Consider the following 26,885-nt stretch of genomic DNA (forward strand, 5'->3'; position numbering starts at 1 on the left):
TTAAGTTGTTCTGTCTCTTCTCATGAGATGTTCCCTGGAGTTCATGTCAGGTCTGAACACTATGATAAAACATTTAGGAAGAAACATACAGATCACCAGAGCCCAACTGGATGCCAGGATGGCGAATATCTCCATGGCCACAGTGTATTTTCCTTGAGCACTGAGGGAGGCTGGGATAAAGGAGAGCCAGACACTGAGGAAGGCCAACATGCTGAAAGTAATAAACTGGGCCTCATTGAAGCTATCAGGAAGTCTCCGAGCCAAGAAGGCTACAATGAAACTACTGGTGGCCAGAAGAAACAGGTACCCTAGCATGGTCCAGAAAGCAATGGGAGAGCCCTCATTACACTCAACAATTATGAGTCCTGGTTTGGTTTGAGTGTTGTATTGTGGGAAAGGAGGGGTGAGTGACAGCCAAGTGACACACAAGAGGAACTGTAAAAGAAAACAAATAAAAATGATCATATAGGACACTTGAGGTGTGGTCCATCTCCTCAGGCTGCTGCCCGGTCTGGTGGCCATGAAAGCAAACACCACCATGATAGTTTTTGCCAAAATACAAGAGACACAAAGGGCAAAAACCAGTCCAAAAGCAGCTTGGCGTAAGAGACAATTCTCAGGTTGGGGATATCCAATGAAAACTAAGGAGCAGAGGAAACACAAAGATAAGGACACCAGCAGAAGGCAGCTTAGAGAATAATTGTTAGCTTTCACTATAGGTGTGTCCTTAGAGTAGATAAAAAGCATTAAAATAGAAACAGGAATGACCGAGGACAGTATGCTTGAAGTTGACAATGCTGCTCCTAACGGATCTTTATAGTGTAGGTACTCTACAGTCTTCTGTAGACATTTGGTTTTCTGGAGATTTGGCCATTGATCCCATGGACACTTCAGACAAGCAATCGAATCTGGGAGATAGAATAGCAAAATTGTATTACTGTATGTTGCTTTTTAGATTACAAAGAAAATTAGTAATATTATCATAGAAAATTTGTTTTGACTTGCAGATACAGTATATTAATTAATGCTGAAATTTTGCCTTGTATGTGTAATTTTTCTACAAACAGGACAAATGAATGTGCAAGAAAATTTCTACAAAATTAAAGTTAATCAGTGTTTCTTCAGTAAAAACATTAATGTTTTTTTTAGTTTTTATAAGCAAAATTAGAAGAGAAGGAGGAGTAGAGCAGGAATATAAGAGACAAGAACATGGGTGCAAACATGGCAAATCATCTGGATGGATAGTAGAGTATTTGTAGAGTATTTGTGCCAGGAGAACCACTTTATCAAGGAAACCATGTAGAGCAGGGACAGCCAATGTCTCCATTTTACAATAAAAAGGATCTGGGTAACAATCTTGACAATGGAGGGATGAGAGGGGTTCTTCCAGATCTGGGCAATGACCACTTTGGCAGCTAAAAGAGTATACACAAAAACATACCAATGTTTTTCAAACAGAGTAAGGATAAACAATTTGGAGCGACAATCCTGGATCAGGTCTACAGCCACCCTGAAAACTGAGGAGCTCATTTTGAGTACATCCTGCCATAAGGAGGAGACACATGGGCAATCTCAAAAGATATGAAATAGCGTACCTAAAGCATCATATTTGCACAAGAAAATTTGGAGCATATTGGCCAAATATTATATGCTTATGATGGGCAGCATCGAGCCTATCTCGGAATTTCAACTACATCTCTGCATGGTTTAGGCATTTTGACAGTTTTAATAAACATGGTCCCACTGAGGTATTATAATCAATTTGTTGAGATCTGATTCCCATTGAATCTGTGATTGAAACTTCATGGCTTGGTCAGTGGAAGAGAGATACTGGTACCAAAAGGTAATGATGCCTTTTAGTTTTCTAGGTTTCTGCAGAGGTGAAAGAAAACAATACTTCAAATGAGCAAGGAGACATGTCTACTGATATTTCAGCAAGTCCAGCCACTGAAAACCACCATATTCTTTAGGCAGCGTCATGTGGCTGTAGTCTATTCTGTGAGGTTTCTCATTTCAAACATATGTACTAGACATCAATTTCGGCAGCAGATCCAAACATTTTGTAGGCAAAATGTGTAGGATAGCACGGAAGTTATAGGTTCATTTTACAATCCACCATGCAGCCCAACCAGGGGACCAAAGACCAGTAATTTGAGAGATCAGAGGTAAAATGTTGACATAAAAAATGTCATTAATGTAGACTGAAATCTGAATTCCCAGGTAAGCCTGTTTTCTTCCAGATATAGGAACATTTATCTTGTAGAATTAAACATTTAGATGATGAAAAATGAATTGGGAATGCCTTAGGTTTGGTGGGAATTAAATAATAAAAGGATAGCAAGTTATAGCAACTGATTAACTGGTGCATGGTAAACAATGAGTTGTTAAAGCTTATTACAAAAAAAGAACAATATCAATTAAACATAATTTGTGCAACATGCCATTAATTCGAAGACCTCAAAATTAAGCGGTCAGAAATCTCTTGGGCTAGTGGCTCTATCAACCTGCCTGGAAACAGTCAGTACACCACGATAAGTCGGCTAAGTTTCGCCTCCTGGACTGTCCGCCTACATCTCGTGTTTTTGGCGAAAAGGCTTTTCGTGCGTGACCGCTTTTCACCCTATTCAATTCTAAAGGACGCAAAAATGGGACCTGGCGAAACTTAAAAAGGTAAAAAGTGCTGTCAGTTTGGAGAAAGCAGGCTGACACTCCCCAAAAGATGCACTGACATTGGGGATCACTATAGATACCCCCGAATAGCCCTGCTGAAGGCATTTGGTGTACTTAAATGGTCTCAATAGCCGCTGTGTAGAGTCTTTGCATTAGTGGTGAAAAATAGCATTTTGCAATATTTTTTGGAGAAAATAAGTAGTCCCAGCAAAATTGGGTTTTTTTTTGCCCCCAAAACAAAAGTACTTTTTTGGGGTGTTCTGAATATTTATTTAACACTTTTTTGACACAGATTACCTTTGGGGGACTGTCCCAAGGGTGAAAGGAGTTTTTGTAACGTTTGTACCCCAAAACTGCAATTCTGCACTTTTTTTTGACCCCTATTCATAGGCAAAACTTTTTTGCCTATTTCAATGTATTGACTTTCCACATACGCGAAAAGTCTTTGGAATTGAATAAGTTTCTGCCTGGAGAAATTACGTCACCAGCAATACTTTTCCGCGGATTCGGACTTATCGCAACTAATTGGATATGGGCCTAAGGGCCTGATTCAGAGCCGGACGCTCTGACCAGAGCGCTCGCTCTGAATCAGGGCCGTCATAGTTAAATTTGGAGCGGCCTTTTGGATGCTCGCATAGCTGTGTGTTACCACCCACAGCTTATGCGAGCATCCATGATGATGGTCGAGATGGTCAAGACCATCGCGACCATCGGGCTTGCGACGAGACCCTGCAGTAGGATCTCGGTGACTGCAAGCCCTGGAGTGATTTTGGCTCTATCAGAGCCAAAATCACTCCCACTGACATCACTAGTGATGTCAGTGGGGCCGGACTAGGACACCATCGACCCGCTTGCGAGCGCTCAGCGCTCGCGAGCGGGTCAGAATTAGGCCCTAAGTCAGAAAGTTAACTGTTGCTGAACACTTGAGCCAAGAGTCTTGTATAGAGCACATGAAAAAAATCTAAAACAGCACCTTGAAGGCCAAAGTAGATAATACCGTGTACATGTATCACCAATTTAACCAGTCAAAGACTTCTTGGCATTAAGAAGCAGGAACACAATCTCCTTCCTGGATCCCAACACTGATTCCAACAAATTGAGAAACTTCCTAGTATAATTGGAGGTCTGGCAGCCTTGGATGAAGCCCATCTGGTCAGAGTGAAACTAATCGGGGTATAAGGGAAAACAAACGAGTAGCAATTAATTTATCAAAGGTGCTTAATATCCATATTTGTTAGAGCTACAGTATATTGTAAGTCTATAGTTTTTACAATATGTGGGATCTTAGCCAGGATTGTGTATAATAATGATTTGGGCCTCCAGCATTACCTGTGGAAAGATTCCCACCATAGCTAAATCAAAAAGATCAGTCATCCCAGTATGCAAATAAAAAGATGTTTGATTAGCCATTTGGGGCAGGTGCTTTATCAGAACTTGGGTCAGAAATTCTAAAAATTGTGATACTGTTCCTCCATAAATGGTCCTAAAAATCAGCAATCTTATCAAGAGACAAGGAAATATCTCTGAGAGTTTAATCATGAGCCATGATCAGATCATTGTGAGAGGTCACTAGTTTGCCTATATTGGCCTCTACATGGTTCATGTGGTCTCCAATTCTGTGATGTCTGCTCTGAGCTCTCTAATAGAGGATCACATCTCCAAGGTGAAGTCAGTAGTATTGGCCTGTTAGAGAGGGTCTGACTCGAGATTAACCCCTAGGTCCAGACCAGACAAAGAATGTTATGAGGGGGGGAGAGGGGTTGGCTGAGATGATGATGGAAAGGAGTCTTCAGAGTGATGCCAATGCAAACATATTTTGTTTCTTTGGATGCATAACAAAAATGTCTTGAAAAACTTTAGTAAAAAAAATGAGGGGTCAAATGATGTCAGGCTGCACCAGGTAAATAGAATTTGTAGGCAAGTATAAGCAGAAGGCACACAGGAGGGCAGTATAGGATAGGACACAGCCATATCACATATTCTCCTTTGTAAGCAAAAGTACTATATTCACAAAAAGAGCATTCACAAGTTCCGGATTTTTCATGGTTGTAGAGGGTGAGAGAAGGCAGAAGAAGCAAAGAGTTTGTCGGACATTCAGGGGGAACACTCGGATCAATGAAGTCTGGAAGAGAGCCTTCAGTCCGGGAATCACTAAAGTATACTTAGGTATGACAGAAAAAGTTAAACTAGAATATTCCTATGCTCAGGATGGACTAAGGCAGCTATGCAGTAACAGAATGTCAAAACCAGGTAGAAGTGTGTGTAGCACTCAACGGCTAGAAAGCAAGAAATTGTGAGCCCTAGCACTGATGAACCAACGCCACAGTAATTAATCAGTCTGATAATCAATCAGCCAGAGAAGAAGCCATAGGAACAGGACCTTCAGGCACACAGTACAGAGAGTGGAGTCATCTGATTGATGGGTACTCCAGTAAAGCCGGAAATATAGCAGGCCTGAAATGGTAGTCATTCTGCATTCTGAATTGAAACCTATATAATTCATTTGATATTTGTAACCAGCTATGCTCCATGGACCAGATCACATTAGATCAACCTGCAGGTGTGTCAACAGGGCATTTGGGGCAGGATGGAACTTGCCAGACAGCACGAGAGCTGAGCTGGAGAAAAAGTAGACAGTCCCAGAGAGGAGTGACAATAGCCCACAAGCTCCATAGATGCTGGAGAAGAGGGGACCACTGAACTTTCATTTTAGGACAAATATAACAGGAATTTACCTCCAGGGGAAGAAGCTAACCAAGAGCAGCAGTAAAAAACTGAACAGTTTAACCAAACCATTTGGAGACCATGTAGAGATAGCAAGTGGAGTTCACCTAGATTAATATGTAAAATCAGGCGAGATAATAGCAGAGATAGAAAAAAGTACTATGGAGATGAGGCCGCCATATTTGGCTGCAAGCCACACCACCCAATGTTGTCTTCTTAAGCATTGTCTGAATTTTTACTTTATGGTTGTTGTCCAATATCACTACGGAAAAAATATTTTTCATTGTGAAACACTTAAAAGGGGGCATTTATCAAAGCTTGGAGAGAGATACAATTGTGAGCGCTAAAGTACCAGCCAATCATCTTCTAACTTACATTTTATAGACAGCGTTTGCAAAATGACAGTTAGGAGCAGATTGGTTGGTACTTTATCTCACACAGTTTTATCTCTCTCCAAGCTTTGATAAATACCCCCTATATGTCCCTCTTTGATGTCTTCCCCCAATGACTCCTTGGATTTTTAATTGCTGCATCTCATTGATCTTCTTTAGGTATATTTTTCCATTGTCTATTTATATTATTGACTAGAACAATGGAGGTCATTCAGACCCACTCGCGAGCGGCAGTACGCTCGCAAGTGGGTCGATGTTCCCCACTGCGCATGCGCACGACGGAGGGAGCTCCGTCGTGCGCATGCGCGAGACCTGGCGAGCGACGGGGAATCCGTCACTCGGAGTCTCGCACCAAAGGGGGCGTGCTGTCGATGGTGACTGACAGCACGCCCCCTTTGGTGGGTGTGCCGGGGGCGTGCCTACCAGACGGAGGCGTTCCCATGGGAACGCCTACCGTCTGAAGCCGGCCTCACTGACATCACTAGTGATGTCAGTGGGAGTGATTTTGGCTCTGATAGAGCCAAAATCACTCCATGGCTTGTGGTTGAGAAACCCGACCGCAGGGTTTCACACGCAAGTCCAATGGTCGCGATGGTCAAGACCATCGCGACCATCTTTTTAGACGCTCTTATATGCTGTGGGTGGTGACTCACAGCTATACGAGCGTCCAGGAGGACGCTCCATTTTAATGGAGGAGGGCCCTGATTCAGAGCGAGCGCTCTGGTCAGAGCGTCCGGCTCTGAATCAGGGCCAATGTCTGTAATCCACACAATAGGAAAAGTGTTTCTCTATGGTTCTTTTCCCACATAGTACATTACCATGTTTTTATCATGAGCGGAATTTGTTATTGGTGGTCAGGGAAAAGCAACAATTGTAATAAAGTCTGAAACAACAGTGGGCCTGATTCATTATGGATCGCTATTACGATTACGCGCGTAGATGGGCGATTGTTGCATACTGCGCATGCGTATGCATCACAGTGCATGTGCGCAAAGACACCACTGCGATCGTACTGCAATCGCAGAGGCCGGGGACCCATCACAGAGTGATTGACAGAAAGTGAGTATTTGTTGACGGGGGGGGTGGTCAGAAAAATGCAGGCGTGCATAAATTAGCCACTGCGACCACTCACTGCTGCAACGAGGTTAGCAATTTCTGAGTAAGATCAGACCTGTTGTACAGTAATCGTGCGTGAGAGGACGATGTTACTCGATGTTCCTGTATACGCAGTATTGTTATGGATATGTGAAAGCGATAGTGGACGTCTCTATGCTGGCTTTGGGCATCTCTATAATAGCTTTGTGATTGCATTCATTAGCATATCGCAATAGCGATCCGTAATGATTAAGACCCAGCATCAGAAGTGGTTACGTTATCATGGCCAATGGTGGGGAACCTGTTGAAGTTTAGCTGACATTGAGGGGTATTCAATATGAAACGTTAACTTCACTGTCGAAGTTAACGTTTCATATCGGAGTTTTTACCTGCGCTAAAGTATGGTGCGCGCTCCCGCTTATCCCCGTATTCAATATAAAATTAACGAAAATGGGAAACTCCGAAGTTGGATTTGCGTAAAGTTACGAATGTTTCCTTAAAATAATTGTAAGACCCCCCTGAAGTTGTAAAAACATGGGGGAACACTATGGGTACCCCCGTTTTAGCCTTTAATTGAAAGTCGGGGATTTAAATAGCCGCAGCAGGTGTTTTTTCCCGACATTGAAGAAGTGATGCAGAAGAGCACTTAGGTTATTTTTTTCGTTTTTTTAAGTGGTTCCATCAAATTTGGGGTACATGAAAATGGGTACTAGCATATTTTGATGTCCCTAAAGAAAGTTTTTAATAATTCTGCATTTGTGCACCTGCCACTATAAATCTATTCTAGAATACACCTGCCACTAATAACCTATTCTAGAATACACCTGCCGCTAATAACCTATTCTATAATACACCTGCCACTAATAATCTATTCTATAAAACACCTGCCGCTAATAACCTATTCTATAATACACCTGCCGCTAATAATCTATTCTATAAAACACCTGCCGCTAATAATCTATTCTAGAATACACCTGCCGCTAATAATCTATTCTAGAATACACCTGCCGCTAATAATCTATTCTATAATACACCTGCCACTAATAATCTATTCTATAAAACACCTGCCGCTAATAACCTATTCTATAATACACCTGCCGCTAATAATCTATTCTATAAAACACCTGCCGCTAATAATCTATTCTAGAATACACCTGCCGCTAATAATCTATTCTAGAATACACCTGCCGCTATAAATCTATTCTAGAATACACCTGCCGCTAAAAATCTATTCTAGAATACACCTGCCGCTAATAACCTATTCTAGAATACACCTGCCGCATACTTGCAGAATAGCCCTGAACCTATTTCCCTATTGTTTAACAATTTTTTACCATTTTTTTTTTTTCACCCCAATTTTTAAATAAATTTTTTGGGGTGTCCCTATTTTTTTTTTTTTTTTTACACAGTTCTTTTTTAAATGTCATTCTCAGGGGTGCAGGCTATTTTTTTTAAGCCTGCACCCCTAAACCCCAATTCTGCACTTTTTTTCGATACCTATTCAATGGTGAAAAGTTATCCCCATTTTTTATCAAAGACTTTTCAAAACTGCGATAAGTCTTTGATATTGAATACAGTGTGAAACTGAAACCTGCAATAATGACGTCATAGCTCCGATATTAACGCAAAAACGATGTTATCGCTCCCATATTGAATACCCCTGATTGACTCTGGAACAAAGGTAAAAAAACACCTCAAACATATACAGTACTGCAAAGTTTTGCTTTGTTCGCGTTTAAATACCCTGGCTGGCATCTGGCATATTCGTTGATGTAGCACTAGGAATATTCTACAAAATATCTATAAATGTAATCACTGAAAAGGTTCTATATTGTTTTACTGTAATAATAATGCATGATTGGTTGTATATTAGGTTTAGCCCCATTCACTTCAATGTTCAATCATTTATTAAGAATGGAATAATACACAGTGGGACTGATTCAGAGATGCTCGCAAGCGCATAGCTCCTGCGTTTGTGGGCGGCCCTACTGACATCACTCGATGTCAGTAGGTGGACTAACTGCTCTATTAGAGCAGGAAGTCCGCTGGGGCTTGCGGCCACGAGACCCTACCGCAAGGGTCTCATCGCAAGCCCGATGGTCGCGATGGTTTTGACCATCGTGACCATCACCTGGCCGCTCGCATAAGCTGTGGGTGGTAATCCACAGCTATGCGAGCAGCCAAGAGGCCGCAACTAAAAAAACAAGCGCCCACCCTGATTCAGAGCGAGCGCTCGCTTTTTGCGAGCGCCTCTGAATCAGGGCCAGTAATCCCAGCTCCAGAGCAAGAAATTAACTTCTAATGTATGTAGTGCGATGTACATATCAACATACACAATGACTATTTTATCAAAATGTCGACATTATGAATGTCCAAACATTAAATTAGGTTTAGGCTGAAATTATGGTGTCAATATGTCATACCACCTGTCTCAGGTACCTCAGCTGGTGTCAGCAGGTCCATCACTCACCTGTCTGGTTAGATATTTCTCCTTGTAGACATGGGACACATTCAAAGCAGCACACAGGTTGTCCTCTTATTGCCGCCTTCCTGGTACCTGGGAGACAGCTCTCACTGCAGACTGAGCGAGGGGCCTGGTGATAGGACACAAGGTTTTTGAAAACAAGAATCATAAATTACTGTATAAACTATGTATGTCGTATTATTCTTCTAGGAGAAACATAGACTTTATAAAGACCAAGGAGGATATGTATCAATTCTTGGAGAGATATTAAGTGGAGAGAGATAAAGTACCAATCAATCAGCTCCTGAAGGTGGGTACACACCTTGCAGATATATATGTAGATGACGGTTGTTCATATACACTGAATGACCATCATCTTCCAGGCAGCCGCCAGTCCCTCTGGCAGGGGGACGGATCTGGGGCGGGTCCACCCCCCTTCTCACTGCTGCCTCTGCATGTGTATGGCCGGTGAGCAGACCCCCCATACACTCTTGCTGATGGAAAGATGTGTCTGCAGATATATCTGTCAGTGTGTACTCAGCTTTAATGACATTTTTAAAAACTAAGGAGTCTATTAACTGATCCTTGAGTGGAGCTAAGTGAACGGAGATAAAGTACCAGCCCATCAGCTCCTAACTGCCATGTCACAGGCTGTGTTTGAAAAACGATAGCTAGGAGCTGGTTGGCTGGTGCTTTTTTCTCATTCACTTTACCTCTGTGAAAGGTTTAGTAAATAAACCCCACAGTCTGTAACATGATAGTTAGGAGCCGGGAGCCAGCGCAGATCAGCCTCATGTGTCTAAATACACCACAAGCTGATTAGAGTGAATCAAAAACTGTAATGGGAGTGCAGAAAATGGTTCCCGAAAGCCATATTGTGTGTAGTGATTTTATAAATGTATCAGGCATTAAATAATGGTCAGACATTAGGAGGTGGTCAGACATTGCATAGGGTGTTTTTTACAGAAAGAACATACAGTAAGTAAAGGACAAAGTTGTCTGTGACCAGACATACTTAATACTGAGTCAATCCTGTCTTACCTTCAACTAATCTGAAAGTTTACACCATAAAACAAGTTGTTGTTGAGATTGCCAACAGTTATAAAAGAGGCAACAGTGCCACCTACTGTCTATTAATATTTATGTATATTTCCAAACATGACCTTTATACTTGTTAAAATGCTGATGTAGGAGCTTTTTTTTCCTATATAAGCTGTCATTTGTCAGTATACAATCATCCTATTGCTCGATGTACGAGATTCCAGCTCCAAAAGTGTTGGAGGGGCTCCTGGGAAAGAAACAATTTATGTTCTGAGTAGATGATATAACAAGCATGTTAAGTGTTAATAATTTACTTTTGCTTTTACTTTATAATAAATGTCTTTTTAACTGGTATTTGTTTGTATGGCTTGATTAACGTCTTTGTTTCCATAGAATCTTATCTTGTTCTACCGAGAATAAAAACCTAAAATAACAAAATATACATAAAAAATAACACCAGTCCAGTGATTTGTCATCCAGCGAGCTCCCCTGTGACCTTTGTCAGCTACTCTATGCTGTCAAATTAGATTCTGGCTTGTTATATAACAGTATACTTACCCCTCCAGAGTCCCACGCCGGCACGCGCTGCAAACAGACATCACCAAAAATATGGTGTGGTGGCCATTTTCCCTGAGATTTGCGCATGCGCAATAGAGAAGTCTCCAGGATCATAGCATGGGCACCATGTTCCCGGGGATCTTCCCATGCACTGTAGGCTCTGGCACAAAGCCAGCATCTACTTTGCTTCCAGAGAGGAGGGGGCCTGCATGTACTGTAGACTCCACACGGGCCATCTCCTCTCTTAAATTCCCCTGCTGGGATGCCCACTTTGTGCATCTTTAGATGCTACTATCAGAAGCACCTTCAAACCTTGCATCAACCCCATGCAAGGTGCAGATTATCTGTCATAGTATTTCTCTATCATAGTATGGCCTCCAATGTAATTGGTTAAGCATCCGAGTTTGCACCCAGTTATATATGATGCCCGCAACACTCCCATGATGTACCCATAACACTGTTTATCTCCAAGCATTTTAATAGCCACCTGCCAGTCACCACCCAGGAATGCCCGGCACATTTCTGATACTGTGCATCTCAAAAGCTACTGCGAATCACTATGCTCATACTGTGGGACACATGCATTGTGTGAGGGCCATTTTAGCTACTTAGATGCATGTGCAGTTTAATTCCATTGACTATTTGTTTGAATATTGGCATTGCATGCAACTGAGAGTATGTCATACAGTATTACGGCTTGGCTAAGTAGAATGTAGGATGGAAGGTATTTTACAGTGTATTATACAAAGCAGATTGAGCTCATAGGGGTTCCTCAATAAGGGTCTGCTTAATATGTCAAGGGTCACAGAGAGTGGCCATGGCCTGGATATTGAGGAGGGGTGATACCAAAGCATACTTGCCTACTCTCCCAAGGTCTTTGGGAGGCTGACAATTTTTATGGTAACCCCCTTGCACCCACGGACAAGTATCACACCCACAGAAGAGTAGGCACTTCTCCTTCATCCTGCCCACTTCATAGTGAAATGGGCAGAATGGGAAGAATTTTTTCGGGGAACGGAAGTCTGCGGGTAAGGGGCAGAGCTTAATGATGCAATTCTATCAATCACTCTGCGATGGGTCTGCGTAGTCTCTGCGATCATGCACGCGCACAGCGATGCATGCTCACTGCGATGCATATGCATGCGCAGAATGCAACAATCATCCTTCCATGCGTAATCGCAGTTGTGATCCGTAATAAATCAGGCCCACAGTCATGTATTCTATACAGGTGAGGAATTGCTGTTCAGGTACAATGGAATCAAGATGGAATTTGGAATCGGGGTTGCATGACCTTAACTAATTTTCTAAAACCAAATGCATTGATGGCAGATATTGGACGCAGAGCTAACGCTAGCATAGCCGTCATGGCTTCAGTGATTTGTTTTGCAACTGGATGGCTACTTTCAAACTTGCTTCCTCTTGCAAATGATTGTTTTATAGTCAATTATTGTTGAAACTGCTAGTCTTCTTAGTGTCCTTCTGTGATGAAGATTCATTCCAAACAGCAGTGGCCACAGCGGCTAACATGTAAGGATTCTTCAAGGAATCCTGTATAGGAGAGGAGTCAGTTCGCCTTTGCAAGTTGTATGCAGGAGGACTAGATCCGATCATTAATGAAGAGATTAATGGTGAAGGTGTTGGCAGTGGAGATTCATGTGCTGGTATCTATCCATGATGCTGACAGCTGATGCTGGACTGGTTATTATTATTTTTTACAGGATTTTTGTTCTATTCACAAATGGTACAGATTTCTTGACAAATGTTGTCATTTCAGATTTGTGAAAAAATAATTCCACATAAAAGGGTATAGTAGCATCCTCCATTTCTATGTCACCATCATTAATTCTACTACTACTTATCCTCAAATTTGCAGAGGGTTTAGAAATGGTGGAAGGAGACTTCTCTATGATTACAATGTCAGACACACACACAGTAATTGTGGACACACTTAGGCTCTCCTGAGGGATCTGTACAGTTTGTGAACACACAGTTTGCTCTTAAGCCTTAGCGTTCTTTTTGTGCACTGATTTACCTGTTTTACACAATTAGACTCAGAGCGAGAAGGTGTTGCATGAGAGGTTACAGATGATGCCTTACTGTGTTTGGCCCCAGCTTCCACAGTAGGCATTCTGGGGCATGAAATAGCAGAAGCAGGACCACCACTCACAAAGAAATGCCATGGACTGAGCCTTTCCTTGCCACTGCATGTGGTGTTAAGCACGTTGGCAATTTAACTTTTTTCAGCAGGACTTAAATATGCAATCCAAAACATGCAAGATCTGAATCCGGAAAAATTATGTTTTGCCTCGTTCTAGGAACCGAGCTAGGCGTGACGGCCTGAGCCGGGACTTGGAATCAATCTGAACCCTAAGCTTTGGGTGTGTTCGGTTTTCTCAAAAACCGAACTGCTCATTTCTAGTTTATACTGTATTTGGATATTTATTCCTTATTTACAGCTGCAACTGCCCTAGCTATCCCTATTATGTCCTGTACATACTGTAGTTCCAAGCAACATTGATGTGACCTGAAATAATAGATCACATGCAGGCATAATGTTGCGCATTCTTATATATATCATAAGATAGAGTTTAGTCTTACTTATTATATATTTATACCATGTAGCAGAACAAAAGTCTTGCTTTGAATTCAAATTATTTTTTAAAATGCCTTAAATTATACTTTCTGACATTGTCTTTGCAAAGTCCCACCTCTTTTTCTCCCATAGGCCACAACAGTCGACTTGAGTTGATGTTGAGAACTTGACCAGAAGATTCTACAGCATTATAACTGCCGACCATGACCGATCCGATAGTTCCTTCTGGGTGCTGCTGCCAGTTCACAATATCATAGATGGCAGGAATTGCTCCATTATCATCAAAATAAACATAACTCCCTCTGTTCAGTGTAACTCTCACATTCTTTATATAGTGCAGGAGCTGTAAAGTAAAACCAAAAATCATTTTTCTTTTTTAATTGATAATGTTCTACTTAACAATTGTATGATGGAACGTGTGTCTGTGTATCTGTGTATCTTTGGGGGTTGTGGGATTTAGCAAATTGCAGTTTTATGTGCAATATTACAAAAACATTCAATTTTCCAAAGAAAAAAAACACATAAAAATCTCATTTGTGTAAAAAAAAAAAACCCATAAAAAATCATCACAAACCACTAGAAAAAGAGCAGACATTTTGGATGTGGTTCTTACTGTGAGATTGCTCAAATTCCACGGCAAAAAGGAAATGTTTCTACTACTGAGTAAGAAAAACACCCAGAATATGCACAAAGCACAAACAAGATACTACAAAAACTCTAATTCATGCACTTATTATCTCCAGCATTTATTATTGCATAACGCTGGGTACACACTGGCAGATATATTGGGCGACCAATATATCGGGTGCCCGAGTGCCAGTGTGTACCAGCGATATGTCTGTGAACAATGTCGTTCACAGACGTATTGCGTCGGCTCTCCCAATTATAAAGTGCAATGGCATATGCTGCGCTATATAAATAAATGTTAGCTAGTACAAACCCGTTTGAATTGACGGTTAGGTTTTTTTAAAGAATAAACTCATATCAAGTAACTAAGTAATTATTGTAAAATTTATTTGATTGACAAAATGTTACAAATTCATTTAAAGACTTCAGTAAAGACAATATATTGAGTCCATCTATATGCGGCAGGTAGTCCAGGTGCATCTTCATGAGTGATCCTTAACTGCAACAGAGGGCCTGATTCAGAGCCGCTCGCAAAAAGCTAGTGCTCACTCTGAATCAGGGTGTGTTTTTTTTTTTTTGCGACCTCTTGGCCGCTCGCATAGCTGTGGGTTACCACCCACAGCTTATGCGAGCATCCATGATGATGGTCGCGATGGTCAAGACCATCGCGACCATCGGACTTGCGATGAGACCCTTGTGGTAGGGTCTCATTGCCGCAAGCCCCAGTGGACTTCCTGCACTATTGCACCCAGTTATATATGATGCCCGCAACACTCCCATGATGTACCCATAACACTGTTTATCTCCAAGCATTTTAATAGCCACCTGCCAGTCACCACCCAGGAATGCCCGGCACATTTCTGATACTGTGCATCTCAAAAGCTACTGCGAATCACTATGCTCATACTGTGGGACACATGCATTGTGTGAGGGCCATTTTAGCTACTTAGATGCATGTGCAGTTTAATTCCATTGACTATTTGTTTGAATATTGGCATTGCATGCAACTGAGAGTATGTCATACAGTATTACGGCTTGGCTAAGTAGAATGTAGGATGGAAGGTATTTTACAGTGTATTATACAGAGCAGATTGAGCTCATAGGGGTTCCTCAATAAGGGTCTGCTTAATATGTCAAGGGCAAATTCCACGGCAAAAAGGAAATGTTTCTACTACTGAGTAAGAAAAACACCCAGAATATGCACAAAGCACAAACAAGATACTACAAAAACTCTAATTCATGCACTTATTATCTCCAGCATTTATTATTGCATAACGCTGGGTACACACTGGCAGATATATTGGGCGACCAATATATCGGGTGCCCGAGTGCCAGTGTGTACCAGCGATATGTCTGTGAACAATGTCGTTCACAGACGTATTGCGTCGGCTCTCCCAATTATAAAGTGCAATGGCATATGCTGCGCTATATAAATAAATGTTAGCTAGTACAAACCCGTTTGAATTGACGGTTAGGTTTTTTTTAAAGAATAAACTCATATCAAGTAACTAAGTAATTATTGTAAAATTTATTTGATTGACAAAATGTTACAAATTCATTTAAAGACTTCAGTAAAGACAATATATTGAGTCCATCTATATGCGGCAGGTAGTCCAGGTGCATCTTCATGAGTGATCCTTAACTGCAACAGAGGGCCTGATTCAGAGCCGCTCGCAAAAAGCTAGTGCTCACTCTGAATCAGGGTGTGTTTTTTTTTTTTTTGCGACCTCTTGGCCGCTCGCATAGCTGTGGGTTATTGGAGCAGGAAGTCCACCTACTGACATCACTAGTGATGTCAGTAGGGTCACCCACAAACAGCACACGTTCCTGCAGGATCGCCTCCGTTTGCTCAGCCACCCCCCTTCCCCGCCTTCCAAACGGGGCAGCTGTCAATCAACATCGACAGCTGCCCCTTTTGGATGCGAGCGCCGGAGCGAGTGCTTTTGGCGCTCACTCCGGGGCTCGCACACGTGTGCACTGGGCCACCATCGACCCGCTTGCAAGCGCATTGCGCTTGCGAGCGGGTCTGAATCAGGCCCAGAATCCTTTGATCTTGCTCAAGATCGGGCAACATAGAGCAAACCATGTGAGAAGACTGGCAGGTATATTCTGACTTTGGCAAGTGTCTGTCCTTGACTCTTATTCATTGTCATTGCAAAGGACAATATGATCGGAAATTGAATCTGTTTGATCGTAAAAGGGAAAGTGCTGTCACTTGAAGTCAGTGGAATGCGTGGCAAGGTATGCAATGAACCCTTATGTTCTCTGCACAAAGTTTCTACACAAATTGTATTTTGGAAGAGCAACTTTACGATCATACTTGCCACCAATGACTTAAGGAGCGTACACACTAGATGATATGCTCCCTGAGCGATATCGTCTAGTGTGTCCCCGGCAGGGTGTGCTTAATGTCGTTCATTAACGATATCGTTCAGCGCCGGGCTCGTTCCCACATTCCCCAACATGCAGCAACCTGACGACATCGTCAGGTTGGCCTGCATGCTTACTTGATGAACGATAATGACGAACGACCCGCGGGAACATCATTTTTGTGTTAAAAATGGACGATAAAGTGGACGACTGAACGATAACGATATTGTTATCGTTCAGTCATCCACTTTAATCGCCCAGTGTGTACGCACCTTAAACCTTTCCTTGTGTCCAGGTTCCAGATGAGCATCATGACTGCACCCTTTTTCCATCATAGAATGTGAGGAGAAAGTCCACTCATCTCTCTTGTATACAAAAATTAACCTGGATAGCGCACTCTTTCACTGTCATCTTCAGTCACAACTGTGTCGAGAAGTTGTTCAATGGGATGCAGTCAGGATACCGGCGGGCACTAGCTTGATGATATCCTGACACTGACATCCCGACATGGAACTAGATAGGTGTCAAAATCCCAAAGCCTATCATTAGCACCACTACAAAATCCTAACATCCGGCATACCGAAGGAAGGTAAGCTGGGTGTCTAGCATTTAGCTGCAGGGGGGATGGTTAGGGACCCCCGGGGGGACTTAGGGTTAGGCACCCCCTGGGAGGGTTAGGGTAGGGAATTGGGGGGTTAGGGTAAGGCACCACTATTCCACATTTGCTTGTTAGGCACCCCCCGGGACGGTTAAGTTTAGGGTGCGGGGTGGGGGGGTTTGGTTTAGGCGCTAACGGGAGGGAGGAGATGAGGGTTAAGGTTAGGGTAGGGAGAGGAGAGGGTTAGGGTGCTTACCTGCTGCAGTCGGGATTTCGATCTGTCGGGCTGCCGATGTCGGCATTACATACCGATTCCATTCAATAATCTTGTTGAACTCATAACAGTGGGACTTCTTTGGGTAAAGAATTGCTCTATCTTTCAGTTCATATTCAGACAGGGTTTGAATGTTAGTGCCATACATTGTTTCAATAATGTCATTCCATAACATTTAATTTGGTATTTGAATGAAAGTCAAATCTGGAACATTGGCATGGCCAGAACCAATCGCAGATAGAAATCGATTAATTCAACCTTGTTACGGTGTGTACACATGTTCTGTTTCAGGAGATACTCTTTGAAGTGTGGCCATAGTGCTCACGATTTCAGACAATTCTCGATAATGGTTCTGCATTGCAGTGAGGTACTATGGGTAGAACTTGTTGAAAATCTCCTTCAAGTAACAAGAACTTGCCACCAAATGGCTGTTTGTTTTTTTTCAATCTCATGGAATAAACAATCAAAAGCAGGTCAGGGCATTAGCAGGGATCATGGAAGCTTCATAAAAAATGTAGAACCTTCCCAATGTCAGTTATTTTCCAGCTTTTGTACTCGGCTTGATAGAACTAACTGAATTCTCGAACAAAGGAATCAGAAATTTGAAGATGATGTGGCTTGTACGTCCTCCTGGGAGAAGCGTTGCTGCAATGCCTGTCCATGCTACAGTGAAACATTTCAGGCCTTTGCCACCAAATAAATGTAACAATGCTCCATGCAAAAAAGTATTTCCACAGCCACCAGCATCAGAAATGAAAAAGACATTTGTACTTGTTTCTTGGTTAGTGACGTACACAGTGCTCAAAGTGGGAATTTAGAGGTGGGGGTATGGCAAATGAATCTCTCCCCCCCTCCCCTTGGGCCCCTGCTTCCATATCACCCCATTGTACGTCTCACCCCCCCCCCTCCCCCCCTCTCTCACACCCTGCCCTTCTCACTAATTCCCTCTCTGTCACCCCCTACAATGCTAACTGCCTGCCTCCCTCTGTCTGCCCCTCTCTCTATTCCCTCTCACATCCTCCCCTCTCTCTATTCCCTCTCACTACTTACCTCTGTCCTGCGCTCAGTGCGCTGCTGGAACGGAGCTGCAAGGAATCAGGAGCACCGAGTCCCACGTTGCTGGTGCAGTTGTGCGAGCCAATGAGAAGCTGCCACCTGGCAGCTTCTCATTGGCTGGCGGCCGCGACCCCTGTGATTGGCTGGCTGCCACGAGCCCTGTGATTGGCTTGTGGCCGCGAGCCTTGCTATTGGCTGGCGGCCAGTGTGTGCTGACTGTAACCAGGACCGGATGCTTTGTCCCGGCTACATGCCAGCGTGTCCGCTGCCGCCGATTGAGATGTGTCCCCTGCGGGACACATCTCTACACATTTCCGCCGCTGTTCCAGCGCTGGGATGCCATACTGCCATACTGCATCCCAGCGCTGGTGCATTCTTTTCTGCGGCTAAAATGAAGTGGGGTCAGGAAGTGGCGGCATGTCATTCCGCCGTATACCGCCCCACTTCGACCACTGGACGTACACCATTATACTATCAATAATCGCTTTTTTGTTCCAAATTAAGTTTAGGAATCATATTTTCAGCAATTGATTGTTCGGTTTCTGCCTCAAACACAGTTTGTGGCATGGCTTCTAGTGAGACTTGTGGCAGACCTAAATCTCTGAGGTTCAACGACTGTGACAAAAGTATTGTACCAATTTCAAAGAGCGCCTTGTTGTGACTAATCTCTAGTGAGAGAATTCTACAGAAGGCTTCAGTTAAAGTTATCTCGAATTTCAAAAAAAGTGCTATAGGGTCTTTATGTCCACATAAAGCACAAAGGTTATCAATCACTGCTCTGAACTGTTTGGACATCTGGTGAGAGGAAACTTCTTTGAGTGCAATTTCATATTATGTGTCAGATTCAAAAGATGGCAGCCTGGGGACACTGACCAATAGCAGATGAAGTTCAAAGGTTTCCTCATGTTTTAGGCTGAAGGTGTTGACACGGCCGATAGCTAAACAATTCCTTTGCATTTGTTGCAAAAAAAATACTCTTTTAGAATATCCTGGTATAAAATCGATCTTGGTTTGGGGTCATTGTGATTGAGTTCAAAAAATGCTGTTAACGTTTTCTTGGCAGTTTTCTTGGCATGGTTCTTGTTGAACCTCTAGGATGTAGACATTGTGATGTCTTGGCAGATGAATAACTCCTGGACAGTATGCAATTTTGATTGCATTGGGATCTCAAGTAACCTCCAACATGCCTCAGTTGCACTCACATAGCCCATGTTGACAAATCGTGTAATCTCATCATAATCAGCTCGTCCATTTGGAGCACCATTCACTGTCTTGACATTCCTACTATTGTAGCCTTTGTAGATATATTTGTGTGAATACTTTATTGCTTTACAGTTGAACATACTTCTATGTTGATATGAGCCTGAAATTTCTCATCTACTCACTTGTGATTTTGAGAAAGTGACCATTAACTTTGGTTAGAAAGGTTCTGCCATCGTTTCTTTGTTTGTAGATGGGCTAACCATTGCAGTTTTCATTTGTCACAGCTGCATAAGGTGTCAGGAAATTCTTCATACAGTGCATCTGGAAAGTATTCACAGCGCTTCACTTTTTCCACATTTTATTGTGTTATAGCCTTATTCCAAAGTGGAATAAATACATTTTTGTCCTCAAAATTCTACACACAATACCCCATAATAACAAAGTGTAAAAAGTTGGTTTTTTTTTTGATTTTTGCAAATTTAATTAAAAAAAAAACCTAAGAAATCACAAGTACATAAGTATTCAAAGTCTTTGCCATGAAGCTCAACATTGTATTCCAATGAGCATGCAATTCTGTGAATTAGCATCTCCACCATTTTGTGAGTGACAGCAATCTCATTCTGTGAGAGTGCTGAATCTGCATTTAACCACAGGGTGTGATGGCATACTATATCTGTATTGTGCAAGGAACACGTCCATTTCTGATCATAATTTCATTGCTTTTTTTAGTTTGAGTGGCAGAAATTCAGCAGGTTTTGTGAAGTTTCAGATTAATGGGACATGTGAAACTATAAGGTTTTTTGTCTATGGAATATAATATATAGACATTTGCAGTAGAGGCCCAGCAGAGCATCACCAGGGATGAAACCCAGCGGCTGGTGATGTCTATGCATTCCAGACTTCAGGCTGTAGTTGCCTGCAAAGGATTTGCAACAAAGTATTAAAAAGTGAAAGTTAGATTTAGGATTGTTTAGTTTGTCCCATTACTTTTGGCCCCTTAAAAAGTGGGAGGCACATATAGAAACCATTGTAATTCCTACAACGTTCACCTGATTTGGATGTAATTACCCTCAAATTAAATCTGAAAGTCTGCAGTTAAAGCACATCTTGTTTGTTTCATTTCAAAGCCATTGTGGTGGTGAATAGAGGCCAAAATATGGAAATTCTGTCAAAGTCCCAATATTTATGCACCTGACTGTATATATATATATATATATATATATATAAATATATATAACAGTGTAACACCACTGTAGTAGAGGAGAGTAACTGAACTTCACTAAATCTTGAATTTAAAGTTTTGACCAAAGCTATCTTTAAAACAAAATTGCAGAGGATGACAGAACATTAATCCAAGACATAACTCACCTGCCACTGTTTAAAATTCAAAATGTCCCATCTCCTAATTTGCAGCTTTTCAGGTCTTCAAAAGCTTTGGCCACAACTTGGACAGCAGCATAGTAACCATGACTATACTTTAAGCTATTGGTGTAAAAGAAGCTGCTCTTGATGGTGTCTATACTCTCTGCTCCTGTGCACTCTTTCACTGTCGGATCCAAAGAGCTGGTCATGTCTTTCTGATACAGAAACTTACAATTGAAAAGTTTTTCCCAATAGAAGTTCTCCCAGGACTCTGTCATAGAAGGTTGGACCTTGGAAAGGAAGTCACTAAATCCTGGAATCGCTCTATTGTTGATAAATAAACCAATGGACCCTGATAAAACCTGAGAAAAGCCTTCAGCTGAGAACAAACTGGTCATTGACCAACCAGTATTGGCAACAAAAATCTTCCCTTTGATTTTCTGTTTCAACATCTCATTCATGACTAGAACCAAATCAATGTCAGTAGAGAACATAATGATGACCTTGACAGATGACTCTTTAATGACCTTGGCTATGTGAGGGGCGTTTCGGTCTGGTTGAGATAAACGGATATATTCAGTGAAGGCCACACATGCTCCAGCCTTTATTATCTCTTCAATGATTGGCTGAATCCCTTGTAGGCCATAATCATTTCCTGCAGCCAACAGACCGACCCAGGTCCAACCAAAGTACAGAATAAGCTTAGCCAGTCCCTTAGACTGTTCCTTATCACTGGGAATAGTCCTGACAAAGGAGGGGAACATTATTCGGTTACTCAGGAGAGAGATACTTGATCCTGCACTGATCTGGAGAAAGACCAAAAATTACACATATGTACAGCAACACCATGATTTTGTTCCCTATTTGGACATGTGCATATTATTTCAGTTTAGAAATTGTGCCTTTTATGGTGCATTAAAAATGGAATCTTTTAGTCAATACACAGTATTATTGTAATTTGTAAATTCCTATCTAGAAAATCAAATGTCCTAACTGACTGACTCATCAACGCCCAGCCCAAACTCCTGAACCTAGAAACATGAAAATCGGTGAGTATATCCCTTCCATGATGTAGGTGCCCAGGAAGCAGTAATTTTTCATAATTCACCTCCTAAGGTGGTGAAAAGGGCTAAAATGTTTCCTTCCCCTGTGCATTGTCCTGACTGACTAATCGTGGCTGTAGCATAGCTCAATATTCAAACATCAACTGTCATCCCAAGTGCTGCCAAATATCACTGCCAGTTGGTGTGGCTCCTCTACATGACTAGTGAGGGAAAGGAATGTGTTACTACAGAGGTAAGGGCAGAAAATGTGTTACAACAGCAGTGAGAGGCAGGGGCCATTTCCCAACATTTTGTAGTAAGAAATCACTGGGAAAATGGCTGCCATGCCATTTTCCCAGTGACCTGGGCATGCATCCATATCCGGGAGCAGTATAGTGCCCGGAGTCTACTGCTGCTGTCAGTTCTCTGATTGCAGCCAGGGAGAGAGGAGGGAGCCCTGGACAGGGAATGCACTTGGGCCCCCTCCACTATTAATACTCTCCTGGTGAGAGGCAATGTGTTACTATAGAGGTGGGGGAGTAGAATGTGCTACTATGAAGATTAGGGAGGAGAATGTGTTTATATACAGGTGAGGGTAGGAAAATGTGTTACTACACAGGTATGGGAGGGGGATGTGTTTCTACACAGGTGAGGGTGGGGAACGTTTTAATATACAAGTGAGGGAGGGGAATGTGTTACTACACAGGAGAGGGAGGGGAATGTAAAATTGCTCTTACAGGGTGAGGCAATGGAATGTGTTACAATAAGGGTGAGGGAAGGGAATGTTTTACTGCAGGGGTAATCTGTTACTATAGAGGTGAGAGAGGGGAATGTGTTACTAGAAGGGTGTGGAGAGGTAATGTATTACTAAAAAGGTGTGGGAGGGGAATGTGTTACTCCAGCTGTGAGGGAGGGGAATACGTTACTACAGGTGTGAGTGAGGGTAATGTGTTACTACAGGTGTGAGGAAGTGATTGTATTTCTACACAGGTGAGGGAGGAGAATTTCAAATGTGCTACAGTACGGGCGAGTGAGGGAAATGTGTTACTACAGAAGTGAGGAAGCAAAATGTGTTAGTGCACATTTGAGAGAGGGTCATATCTTACTATACAGTGAGGGAGGGGATGCATTACTATAGAGATGCAGGAATAATGTTTTACTGGACTGGTGAGATGGAAATGGAAACAGTAAATGTCTAAGGTCTACCGAGGTGAAACTGGGAATATCAGCTAGTGTTAAATAGAAACATTGACAGACTCAGGGTTAAAAAAAACTATTTACTTCATTGTATAGCTAAGACATATTAATGGCTGAGAGACGGTGGGCATAAATGAAATGCCTTTTGTGCACACATATGGGACACTCACATGACACAACAAGCTCTTCCTAATATTCTACATGCAAACTCTAGTCCTTGTTATTAAAACTGATATAAATAAAGGTATATTTAAAGCGATCACCTTACCTGAGGGTATCTAAAGACCCCCAATATGTTTGCCACTATAATTGAGTTTGAGGAAAAGGACGACCCTATAACTGCACTGGTGGCTGATTGCCCACGACACCTGTAGTTTGGGATGGCCATGCTGGATTCAGATAACAAATGTAAAGCTCCTTGTACTTCAGACTGAGGCACATTACATGTCTTATACACCTGTAATCCTAACGTCATGTTACTGAGAATATTGGGATTCATGTTAATCTCTTTGACAGCGTACATGATGGCTAGAAGTTGCTGGTAGTAATCCAATCTGAATCTTCAGGACAGAAATAAATACAAGACAGTGAAAGTAAAAACATTGTGTTGCACATGACAAGGAATCAAGATAGCAAAAGAGTGACAATGTACAAAGATATAGTGTAAACATTTTTGGAAAGTCACCATGGAGCTAGCAATCTGATGGCAATCCAAGATCTTAGTGCAACTTTTAGTAACCATAAGGTAGCCATCAGTAACCTAGCGGTTCCCACTTTTGAAGTCAATGGGGGGAACCGCTCATTGGCAGAGAGAGATGGAGGCTCAACTCTCTAAGCCAATGGACAATCAGCCCATGCATTTCTATGGGAAATGGCATGGCTGAGCCCTCATTCTAAAAGTACCATCCTTAGAGGACTGTGCTATGTCTGTGACTCCGGTAATGGTGGTTTGTTTTTTTCTAAAGATGTTGATGCCTACATGGACCAAAGAGAACTGGAACCAAGGGGTAGGTGAGTATGGATTTTTTTCACAGGTGTCGTGGATGCTACTGGACAAGTGGACATGAATGGTAACAGGGATTATAGGTGAGTATGCATGAGTGTGACTGTGCACATATGTTTTAATAAAATTATACTGTCATGGTGTGTGTGTCCTGTGTTTATTTTAATATCTCTTTTGCAGGTTAACTAGAGGTACCAGCAAGCCCTTCATGCCCCGCATGCTGGTTCTCCAAGTACCAGTATGTGGGGTAGGCTTGCTGGGACCACTATTATTCATCTATTTTTTACACAATCAAGCCAACACCCACCACCCAGGGATGCCAGAAATAGCCCTAGGCTATCAGCCAAGGCCTGGGTTGCCCTGAAGAGGGCCTTTATTGGGGGGTCCCCACCTCCCCAGGGATCCCCAGCCTGGGCTGACTAGCAGTCAGGTGTGAATGCTGGTGAAAGGGCACCCAGGCTGTGGTATTACACCCCTGCTTAAAAGAGGGTGGTGCTGAAAATACAGAGAACCCCTACTCATTTTGTCCCCTGTAGTTCCACAACCAGGACTGGCTCACTGAGACTTGTGCTGGTTGATGAAAATACAGGGAAATGCCATTTGTTTGGGGGGGGATTTTTACCAAGTTGCACAGGAGCTGCATGCTGAGAGGGGCCATTTGGCAAAATTAAAGTAACAGTAAGAAAGAACACATCTGTATGTTACAGCATAATGCCTACTCTTTTGGAAGTCGCGGGAGGTTCACGATTTTTTGGGTAGCCCCCTGCACCCCTGGTAGAGGGGATGCAGTCAGAAAGCTGATGGTCGAAATGCAGACCGCCATCTTCCCGACTGTCAAATCCCGGCAGGGTACTAATGATAGGTGTTGAAATCCCGATGTCTGTCATTATACCTACGCCGGGAGCCCAACGCCCGGCATACCGAATGTAGGTAAGCCGGGCGGCGGGCATGGACAGCCGTGGGGGGGAGAGTTAGCTTAGGAGCTCCCGGAGGGACTTAGGGTTAGGCACCCTCCCAAGGAGGATTAGGGTTAGGCTAGGGGAAGGGGAGGCCAGGCACCCCCGGGGGAAGTTAGGGTTAGGCACCCCCTGGGGAGACTTAGGTTTAGCCTGCGGGGAGGGGGGGTTAGGTTTATTCACTCACAGGGGGGGTTAGGGTTAGGCACCCTAAGGGAGGGTTAGAGGGGGGAGAGGGTTAGGTTTACTTAGAATACTTACCGATCTGGATATTCACTCCTGTCTGTGTTGCAGCATCGGGAATTGAACCGCCAGGCATAGTTCTGGTGGTCATTCATACCAATCCCTGATAGAGTGGACCTTCTCCTGCATTCCTGCCCACTTCCTAGTGAAGTGGGCAGAATGCGGAGAATTTTGATGGCGATCGAAGGTCTCCAAGTAGGGGCAAAGCTTAATGACGCGATTCTACAAGTATCTCATCATTTGGCCCCGCCCCCTATTTAAATATGCACCTATCGCATAAAATTACCACAAGGGGCGAGGCTTATTGACATGAAATGTCAGGCCCCACCCCTCATCGCCGCCCATCTGCTTCTTCAATGGGTCAGAAGTAGTGTCTTGCAGTATTTAGGGAATGGAACAACAATTGTGTCAGTACAATCACTTCCCCACCTATATTATCCTCATGTGCTCATTCTGTGATGCAGCTGTCTGACTCTCAGGGGTCTATTCATTATGAGAAAATTATCATTAGTGATCATTTAGTTATAAATTCGCAAATGTTTAATTTCTTTAAAAAAACAATTCATCATTAACTTCATGTAAAAGTATCACTTCGAAAAACTGCTCTTTCTGTGAAGACAACTTTTTGGAAGTGAGATAATATTATCCTACAGTGCCTCTTAATGAGTAGTTACCAGTGCCCGCTACCCCAGAGCCTCTGCCCAGTGCCCATTGCCTGCTCGCAGCCCTGTACTTCCAGCAGCTGTCCTCATAGTCCTCTCTGCCCCTGCTGTCAGCTCTATTGGCAGCCCGCTCTCATGTATTTCTAGCAGCCGTCCCCGCAGCCCTCCTTCCCCTGCACCCGCTGTCAGCTCTGCCGGTCACCCTCTCCCCATTACTTCCAGCAGCTGTCCCCTCAGCCCTCCCTCCCCCTGAACCCACTGTCAGCTTTGCCGGAAGCTCGATCCCCTGTAGTTCTAGTAGCCTTCCCTGCAGCCTTCTCACCCCTGCACCTTTCGCAATGAATGGTGTGGCTTGAATTTGGGACTGTGCTGAGCCTCACCTCTGGAAGTGCCACTAGCAAATGGTATTTTATTTACTTACCCTTGGCACTCACAGGTTACCAACACTAGAGAAATAGCAATGCCCACCACTGGGCCATCCCATCCTCCCCCCCCTGTACACGTGTAACATTATGACTTTACAAGCTGGGTGATGAAAGCTGGAAGCTGACATCTGGGCAGCTCTTGGGATGCTCTCTAGGCTGTAGGCTGCTGTTCCAGATATGAGTGGATAATGGTAGATACATACTGTATGTGTCCTCCGTCATTGTTGCTGCAGTCACGTAAAACCATTCTAGTTGCACCTAGGGCCTGATTCAGACCCGTTCGCACGCAGCCATCAGCAGCCAAATTACACAAATCCCGCGATTGCTAG

The 26,885-nt window shown here is 43.0% G+C and overlaps 1 pseudogene; it reads right to left on the bottom strand.

Annotated features, from left to right (window-relative positions):
- LOC148505894 (extracellular calcium-sensing receptor-like) lies at positions 1–25,564 on the bottom strand (annotated as a pseudogene).
- Between the last annotated feature and the right edge of the window lie 1,321 nt (positions 25,565–26,885).

This window comes from Taudactylus pleione, unplaced genomic scaffold, assembly GCF_031769625.1.
Source record: "Taudactylus pleione unplaced genomic scaffold, aTauple2 ptg000435l, whole genome shotgun sequence".
Classification (NCBI taxonomy): Eukaryota; Metazoa; Chordata; class Amphibia; order Anura; family Myobatrachidae; genus Taudactylus; species Taudactylus pleione.